Here is a 9,693-nt window from a genome sequence, read left to right on the forward strand (position 1 = left end):
CAAACAAATAGCCAGCACGTGTAGACACAAAGTCAGAAAAGCTAAAGCACAGAATGAACTCAGGCTGGCTAGAGAGGTTAAAAGCAACAAAAAAGGCTTTTATGGGTATGTTCGTAGCAAAAGGAAGAACAAAGAAACAGTGGGGTCACTCAGAGGAGAAGATGGTGAAATGCAAACAGGGGACACAGAAAGGGCTGAACTCCTCAATGCCTTCTTTGCCTCAGTCTTCTCCGATAAAGAAAACAATGCCCGACCTGAAGAATTTGGAGCAAATGATTCAGCAAAGGAAACACAGCCCAGAATAACTAAGGAGATAGTACAAGAATACTTGGCTAGTTTAGATGTATTCAAGTCTCCAGGGCCAGATGAACTGCATCCAAGAGTATTAAAAGAACTGGCAGATGTGATCTCAGAACCACTGGCAGTCATCTTTGAGAATTCCTGGAGAACAGGCAAAGTCCCGGCAGACTGGAGGAGGGCAAATGTTGTCCCCATTTTCAAAAAGGGGAAAAGAGAGGACCCAAATAATTATCGCCCAGTCAGTCTGACATCAATACCAGGGAAGATTCTGGAGCAGATCATTAAGCAAACAGTCTGTGAGCACCTAGAAAGGAATGCTGTGATACCAATAGTCAGCATGGATTTCTGAAAAATAAGTCATGTCAGACTAACCTGATCTCCTTTTTTGACAGAATTACAAGCCTGGTAGATGAAGGGAACGCAGTGGATGTAGCCTACCTTGATTTCAGCAAGGCATTTGACAAGGTGCCCCATGATATTCTTGTAAAGAAGCTGGTAAAATGCGGTCTTGACTATGCTACCACTCAGTGGATTTGTAACTGGCTGACTGACCGAACCCAAAGGGTGCTCATCAATGGTTCCTCTTCATCCTGGAGAAGAGCGACTAGTGGGGTGCCACAGGGTTCTGTCTTGGGCCTGGTCTTATTCAACATCTTTATCAACGACTTGGATGATGGATTCAAGGGCATCCTGATCAAATTTGCAGATGACACCAAACTGGGAGGGGTGGCTAACACCCCAGAGGACAGGATCACACTTCAAAACGACCTTGACAGATTAGAGAACTGGGCAAAAACAAACAAGATGAATTTTAACAGGGAGAAATGTAAAGTATTACACTTGGGCAAAAAAAATGAGAGGCACAAAAACAAGATGGGGGACACCTGGCTTGAGAGCAGTACATGTGAAAAGGATCTAGGAGTCTTGGTTGACCATAAACTTGACATGAGCCAACAGTGTGAAGCAGCAGCTAAAAAAGCCAATGCAATTCTGGGCTGCATCAATAGGAGTATAGCATCTAGATCAAGGGAAGTAATAGTGCCACTGTATTCTGCTCTGGTCAGACCTCACCTAGAGTATTGTGTCCAGTTCTGGGCACCACAATTCAAGAAGGACACTGACAAACTGGAACGTGTCCAGAGGAGGGCAACCAAAATGGTCAAAGGCCTGGAAACGATGCCTTATGAGGAACGGCTAAGGGAGCTGGGCATGTTTAGCCTGGAGAAGAGGAGGTTAAGGGGTGATATGATAGCCATGTTCAAATATATAAAAGGATGTCACATAGAGGAGGGAGAAAGGTTGTTTTCTGCTGCTCCAGAGAAGCGGACACGGAGCAATGGATCCAAACTACAAGAAAGAAGATTCCACCTAAACATTAGGAAGAACTTCCTGACAGTAAGAGCTGTTTGACAGTGGAATTTGCTGCCAAGGAGTGTGGTGGAGTCTCCTTCTTTGGAGGTCTTTAAGCAGAGGCTTGACAACCATATGTCAGGAGTGCTCTGATGGTGTTTCCTGCTTGGCAGGGGGTTGGACTCGATGGCCCTTGTGGTCTATTCCAACTCTATGATTCTATGATTCTCTTCTCATGAGGTGGCCAAAGTCTTGGAGCCTCAGCTTCAGGATGTGTCCTTCCAGTGAGCACTCTGGGCTGATTTCCTTCAGAATGGATAGGTTTGATCTTCTTGCAGTCCATGGGACTCTCAAGAGTCTCCTCCAGCATCATAATTCAAAAGCATCAATTCTTCGGCGATCAGCCTTCTTTATGGTCCAGCTCTCACTTCCATACATCACTACTGGGAAAACATAGCTTTTACTATACTGACCTTGTTGGCAAGGTGGTGTCTCTGCTTTTTAAGATGCTGTCTAGGTTTGTCGTGAGATGATTACCCCTCCTTTATTGCCTGTTCCGGGTTGCCCAACCACTACCCCAGAGTCCTCTCTTGGCAGATCAAGAGGAGCAGGTGACGGCAAAGGCGGCCGGGTTTTGAGCTGGGGCAGTCAGAATAAGGTCCACTCTCGATTCAAAACCCTCAAATGTATTTGATATCATTGATTTTTCATTTCTATTCCTTGCAGATCATCTCGTTGTTTTATTGCTACAACCAAGGGCTGATGCAAATTAAGAGGATAATGATAATGATGATAATAATAATAATAATAATAATAATAATAATAATAATAATAATAAACTTTTATTTGTATCCTGCCCTCCCCGTCCGAAACCGGGCTCAGGGAGGCTAACACCAAATATGTAACACTGGTATAAAATCAAGCAATAACGAAATTACCTCCTGAAAACAAGCCAGGATCAAATTCAAATCCAATTAGATGGCTTTCCGCAGGATTAGGGTTGGGAACAGTAAACGCTCATCAGGCCCAACTCTTATATGGGCCTGTGAGAACACTGGGAGGCCTCTTTCATACTAGTCCTTACACAAAAAGAGAAGGGGAGTCAGGTTGAACCAAAGGCCCGGCGGAACAACTCCATCTTACAGGCCCTGCAGAAAGATGTCAGATCCCACAGGGTCCTGATCTCTTGTGGCAGAGAGTTCCACCAGGCCGGGGCCAAGGCTGAAAAGGCCCTGGCCCTGGTCGAGGCCAGCCTAATCTCCCTGAAGCCCAGGACCTCTAACATTTTTTTATTTGCAGACTGTTAGATCCTCCGTGGAGAGGCGGTCCTAGGCTGTATTCATTCGTTTGGCCCAACGTGGGGCTCGTACCCATGACCCCAAGATTCAGAGTCTCAGCGCTCTGCTGCCTGAGCTACTCACACAGCTGCCCTCTTGTGCACCTCACCTCAAATTTGTCCGAATTGTGCATGCCTGGGATTCACTGCATGAGATGGGAGGTGGGGTGGTTCCCAAAGTCAGAGCTCAGGTAGCCAACGCGGAGCCGGCCCTCACTGCCTTTCAGGTCCTTGGGGTGCTCGTAAGGCGGCTTGTGGAGCACGTTGATCTAGCAAGGGGATTCAAGAAAGCCGGGTTACGGAAATGACATGGGGGTGGGGGACATGAGGCCACATCTTTGAAGTTGTTCCAATGTTACAAATATACATACCTTTGACTTGACAGCCCAAGAAAGACACGCAGAAAATCTATGCTTTAACCGACTCTCCTCATTCCGCCATTTGAACGAATTTGGGCTCCACCTCCCTCCATGAGCCAAGAAGCAGGAAGTCATGTAGGCAGCAGGAACAGGGCATCCCGCCAGAATTCCCCAAGCCTGAGAGCACATACACGGCACCCCACCGAGGGAGGGACCAAGGGGGCAACCATAGACATCTGCCAAGGCAGTTTAGCAAGGCAGGTGTTCTGAATGCCCATCTCCAGACAAGTCCAGTGGGAAAGGACGTGTCAAGAGTTTTATTGTTCTTTCAGTGATGGAGATTTAAGGGGTCTGATAAAGGGACCTCATAGTGAATGCATAACCCTTGTATACCCCTCCTCATTTGTGATGTGCTAGTGATGTAGTGATGATGTATCAACGATGCTGCTTGAAGTGTATTCTGGGGGGAAGAAGGAAGTTATAAAAGTTGACATTGCCCCATGCTCGGGGTTCTTACTCCTGGGCAGACCTGTGGTGCAACAGTAAGAATCATGGTCTACTGACCACTGTTTTGCTCCAAATTACCGGGCTGGGACTTCCTCCTTTTACTGACAGCATGGACCCATGGGGGACAAGTGCCCCGGTGAGCTAGGCTGTCAAGGAGTCACTCACCCTGGAATTTTTTCGCTTAACAGCCATTGGCGCCAATACAGAGCAGGCTTCCTAAACCTTGGCCCTCCAGCTGTTTTCAAACTACAGTGCCCATCATCCCTGACCACTAGACCTGCTAGCTAGGGACCATGGAGCTGTAGGCCAAAAGCATCAGGAGGGCCAAGGTTGAGGAAGCCTGATAGAGAGCTCTACCTCTCTTTCAAATCAGAGCCGGCAAAGGCGGTGGAGTTCCTGCGCGGGTGCCTCGAGGCGGTTGGAGGATGGATGGCAGCTAACTGGTTGAGGTTGAATCCTGACAAGACTGAAGTTCTGTGGTGTGTGGGCGGGTGGGGGGGACTCCCTGGTCCTGAACGGGGCAACTGTGCCCCTGAAGGACCAGCTGCACAGTCTGGGGGTCATTTTGGACCCATGGAGGCACAGGTCTGTTCTGTGTCCAGGGCAGCTCTATCTGGGATGCAGGATAAGACCCTCCCTGCCCACGGACTCTCTTGCCAGAGTGGCGCATGCTCTTGTTATCTCCAGCTTGGACGACTGCAATGCGCTCTATGTGGGGCTACCTTACTGCAATTAATCCAGAATGTGGTAGCCAGACTGGGGGCCGTGAACAGCCGCAGAGACCACATAACACCAGTCTTGAAAGACCTGCATTGACTCCCAGTACGTTTCCGGGCACAATTCAAAGTGTTGGTGCTGACCTTGAAAGCCCTAAACAGCCCAGCAGATGAAACTTTCCTCTGGTTGTCAATATTAAGAGGATGCCAGCAAGATCAAGCCTTTCTGTAAAATAAAGGATTTAAATCCAGTCTGACTGAGACCACATACCACCGGTCCCAAGAGATCTGCTTTGGCTCCCAGTACATTTCCAAGCACAATTCATAGTGTCGGTGCTGACCTTGAAAGCCCTCAATGGCCTCGGCCCAGTAGACCTGAAGGAGCATCTCCACCCCGGACACCGGGGTCCCTCTCCCGAGGGCCTTCTGGCGCTTCCCTCCCTGCAAGAAGCCAAGTTACAGGGAAGCAGGCAGAGGGCCTTCTCGTGGTGACGGCCGCCCTGTGGAACGCCCTTCCATCAGATGTCAAAGAAATAAGCAATTATCTCACTTTTAAAAGACATCTGAAGGCAGCCCTGTTTAGGGAAGTTTTTAAATATTTAATGCTGTCTTGTGTTTTTAATATTTGGTTGGCAGCCACCCAGAGTGGCTGAGGATACCCAGACAGATGGGCAGGGTAGAAATAATAAATTATTATATATTATTATATATCCAAAGCCAACATGAAAGCATTCAAACTCTGACGGAACGGAGCGGCGCACACCTCTTCACAGCATAGACCCACCTTGTCCAGGCAAAGGTTCCCATGTCTCTCGGCAATAGCCTTTCGGAAGCCGTGAGACAGTGGATACAGCATGCTGTGATGGGGGTGCACCGAAGGGAGCCGGTTCTTCTCCAGCTGGTCAGCCACAATACTGACAAGCTTCTTCATTCTCTCGTCGTAATCGGTCCAATCACAGACGATCTGAAAGGGGGCAAAGAAAACCAGGGTTCTAGATTCAGGTAGGTAGCCATATTGGTCTGATGAAGTCAAAATATATATAAAAATTGTCCAGTAGTGCCTTAGAGACCAACAAAGTTTGTTCTTGGTATAAGCCAGGCACCCCAAACCTTCGGCCCTCCAGATGTTTTAGACTACAATTCCCATCATCCCCGACCACTGGTCCTGTTAGCTAGGGATCATGGGAGTTGTAGGCCAAAACATCGGGGGGGGGGGGCGCAGGTTGGGGATGCCTGATATAAGCTTTTGTGTGCATGCACACTTCTTCAGATACACTGAAGCGGAAGTCCCCAGACCCTGATATACAGAGGGAGAAGTCCCCAGACCCTGCTATATAAGAGTAAGGAGAAGCCCCCAGACCCTGATATATAGTGGGAGGGTGAGTTGGGGTTTTTCTCCGAAGGGTAGTAGGAGTCAATGGGTATGGTCCACCTGCTGGCAACTGTGAATGACTGAAAAAACAAGGGATGGTACGCAGATGACCTGAAATAGTTTTAGGATATGTAATGAGACACATTCGTCCACAGGTTGACCATACCGATTGAGTCCTACTACCGTTCAGAGAAATACCCCGCCCCACCCTCCCTCTAAATATCAGGGTGTGGGGACTTCCGCTTCAGTGTATCTGAATAAGTCTGCCTGCACATGAAAGCTTAGACACAGAACAAACTGAGTTGGTCTCTAAAGTGACATTGGACAATTCCTGAATTAGGTGACGCTTTTACCATTACCGTGGTACCTTGGGACTCAAACGCCTCGGTTCCCAAATGCCGGAAACCCTGGGAGTGTTGGCCCTTAAAACTCTGCCTCACCTGCAAACAGTGCGCCAGGTTGCAGTAAGCGTCAGGAAAATCCGGCTTCAGTTTCAAGGCGGTGCAATACGAAGCAATTGCCTCTGGGATGTTTCCGGAATCCTAGAAAGGGAGGGATATTTCAGCAATTGCCACTAGCTTTTTTTCTCAACCATCAAAACCAAAGATGAAGAACAGACAGAAGGCACGATGATCCACACCTGGTAGACTTATAAAGTAACATTCAACAATCATTGGAATAGAACAGGGGTCGGCAAACTTTTTCAGCAGGGGGCCGTCCACTGTCCCTTAGACCTTGTGGGGGCCAGACTAGATTTTGGGGAGGGGGAAAAAGGAACGCATTCCTATGTCCCACAAATAACCCAGAGGTGCATTTTAAATAAAAGGACACATTATACTCGTGTCAAAACATGCCGACTCCCGGCTAGATTGAGAAGGCCATGGGGCCGTAGTTTGCCTCCCCATGCTATAGAATAATATTGAGTATCAGCATGTAAAAATTCAATAGAAACCTACTCTTAACAATTACAATAAATTGTAATTAATCGTACAATAAATGAATATTACAATGAATGATTATTGTAATTGATCATAGAATAAATGTTACAATAAATGGTTATAAAACAATGGCAAGTCACAGTGTCTACAATAGCCGCAGCGAGAATCTTAACAGACAAAGGATGGAAAGGAGAATCCCATCCCTACTAAGTTGGCGTAGCTAGCAAAAAGGCTAAAATACGCAGAATTAGCAAGATTATAATACAGGCAGAATTACGAGAGGTTTTGGAAGAAACATTTCATAGAGAACAGGACACTTGCAGAGTACAGTGGTACCTCTGGATGTGAATGGGATCCGTTCCGGAGCCCCGTTCGCATCCTGAAGCGAATGCAACCCGCATCTGCACGTCGCAATTCGCCGCTTCTGCGCATGACATCATTTTGAGGGTCTGTGCATGCGGCGAAACCCGCAAGTAACGTGCTCCGTTACTTCTGGGTCACTGCGGAGCGCAACCCAAAAATATTCATCCTGAAGCATATTTAACCCGAGATAGGACTGTATTGTCTAAATTTACAGGGGTGCCCAAATTTTCCCAAAGAGGGCCAGATTTGACATGAGGGCGGGGCAAATTTGTTGAGCTGTTTTAGGATTTAACCCCAAGGTTGTTGAGCTCTTTTTAGGATTGAAGTTGTTGAGCATTTGGGGGGGGGGGGGTTGCCCCAGTAAGTAAACCAGGTTACGCTCCCCGGCCACACGCTGGACATGTGTGGTCTAAAAAAAAATGTTGGGAAAATTTAAATTCTTTGGCAGGTGTGGATTGACAAAGGACAGCAGGAAATATGACAAAACCAATGCATTTTGAGATCTAGGAGAGACGAGCAAAAGGGCGCCATCGGAAATGTGACGTAGGGGTGATTGGAAGTCACAATGAGATTTTTGGGTGTGGAACTCCACCATACTTTCCGTCTATATAAGCCACCCTCTATTTGGGGGGGCTCAAATTTAAGAAAATGAGCCATTCACCCACCCAATCACCCGTATAAGACCTCCCCCCCCCATTTTTATTTCAAAGTAAAAATAGCAATTTTTTCATTTTCCTTTTAAAAAAATTATTTACAAACAAACACATAGACACAAAACAAAATTCGTATTACCCTACCACCCAAAATTTCAGACATTAAAACCACCCTTGTGGCTTCCCTCCACCGCCCCTCACCCTCCTATATAATATTTCACATTGCCATTTTTATTTCCCCCCTATTTATTTATTTATTTATTTATTTTTGATTTCATTTTACATGCTAGTTGCCGTACATTTTCAACACTATACATTACATATATGGATTCCCCACATCTAACCCTATACACAACTCAGCATTTACCCAAATACCCACGTGACTTCCTTCACTCACATTCACATTGCAATTTTTATCTAAATTTATATTTCTTAACTCTTTTAACTTACTATTTATTATTATTATAAACCAGATTTACAAACATTAAACCAAACATATCAACATGTTAGTTTTTGAGCAGTACTTGAACACATAATCTTCAAACCATTTCCATTATATTTTTATTTTCCAGTTTGATTGGTACCTTATTACTGCACTTGACCTTGCCACTTCTATAAATTCAATTAGTTTCTTTATCCAGTCATCCTTTGTGGGTATATATTTCCTGTTCCAGTTTTGTGCAAGGAGTAGCCTTGCTGCAGCTGTCGCGTATAAGAATAATATCTTCCCATCTTGTGGTATTTCTTTACCTCTTATACTCAGTAAATATGCCTCTGGTTTCCCCCTCTAAATTAATTCTGATCATCTTTTTTATTTCCTCATGAATTTTTTAACGTTTCTGTAGCCCCACCATAAACGTATCGGCGTGCCCTCTGCCTCCTCAGACTTCCAGCATAAATTCCAATTCTCCCCTTTTTCTTTTTGTGCCCCATCTCGGTTTGGGACGGCTTTTGCCAGTTGTTTTCCTTTTGTAAAAACTAAGATTCCCCTGCTGCCCCCCCCCCCCCCAGTTTTTTTTTTTAAAAAATAGATTTAGCAGAGACACAAAGCTTACCTTATGGATGGAAGCGAGGTTGCTGTGGGCATCGGCAAACGCAGGATTTATCTGGATTGCTCTTGTGTAGCATTGCAGAGCTCCCTGGACGTCTTGCATTTCCTTCAAGGTGTTCCCCATGTTGGAATAGGCGTCTGCAAAAGTGGGACTGATTCTGACATGGAGGGGGAGAGAAAAAGTGCCATTTTGGTACAAAAATACTCTGAAGTTACGCTGGAAATGTAAGGGTCAAGAAGGCTCTTTCTATCCTATACGGTGGTCTTTAGGGCAGTTCATTAAAAAAACTTTTTTTAAAAATGCCTTCTCCAAAGCCTTCACAAAATAGGAAAACGTCCAAGAAAACAGCTGTTTTCATGGAGGGTTGAGATATTAACTGATATGCACAAAATTTCAGATATAGCTATATAATCCCTAGTGTAGTAAGATAAGACCTTGGGAGCAGGCATCTTCAAAAAAGTGTTTTTTATGAACCACCCTAGTGGTCATGTGAGACAGTGAGACCTTGGTTCTCAAATGTTTTTTATACAGGTTTCTTTATACAGAAGGTTTTTTATACAGAAAGGTTCAGCATTGTGGCATCCTCTTCATACGGACAAGCAGCACTTTCCTTTTGGGAAATTCCATGCTCCTCAATTCTGGCAATTATTAATCACTCTCAATTCCACCCTAATAATTGCCACCTGCCCGGATTTTAACTTGTCTGAATTAATTTTTATTTGAATTACTTGATGTCTGCTTTTAGGC

General features: G+C 45.6%; 1 pseudogene across 1 annotated transcript; it reads right to left on the reverse strand.

Annotated features, from left to right (window-relative positions):
- Positions 1 to 3,129: 3,129 nt before the first annotated feature.
- LOC308578108 (UDP-N-acetylglucosamine--peptide N-acetylglucosaminyltransferase 110 kDa subunit pseudogene) lies at positions 3,130 to 6,454 on the reverse strand (annotated as a pseudogene). Its single transcript, XR_014013531.1, has 3 exons — positions 6,381 to 6,454; positions 5,353 to 5,532; positions 3,130 to 3,255 (listed from the first exon to the last, which is right to left on the reverse strand). The product of XR_014013531.1 is annotated as a UDP-N-acetylglucosamine--peptide N-acetylglucosaminyltransferase 110 kDa subunit pseudogene (transcript).
- Positions 6,455 to 9,693: the final 3,239 nt, after the last annotated feature.

This window comes from Podarcis bocagei, assembly GCF_964188305.1.
Source record: "Podarcis bocagei genome assembly, chromosome: W".
Taxonomy (NCBI): Eukaryota; Metazoa; Chordata; class Lepidosauria; order Squamata; family Lacertidae; genus Podarcis; species Podarcis bocagei.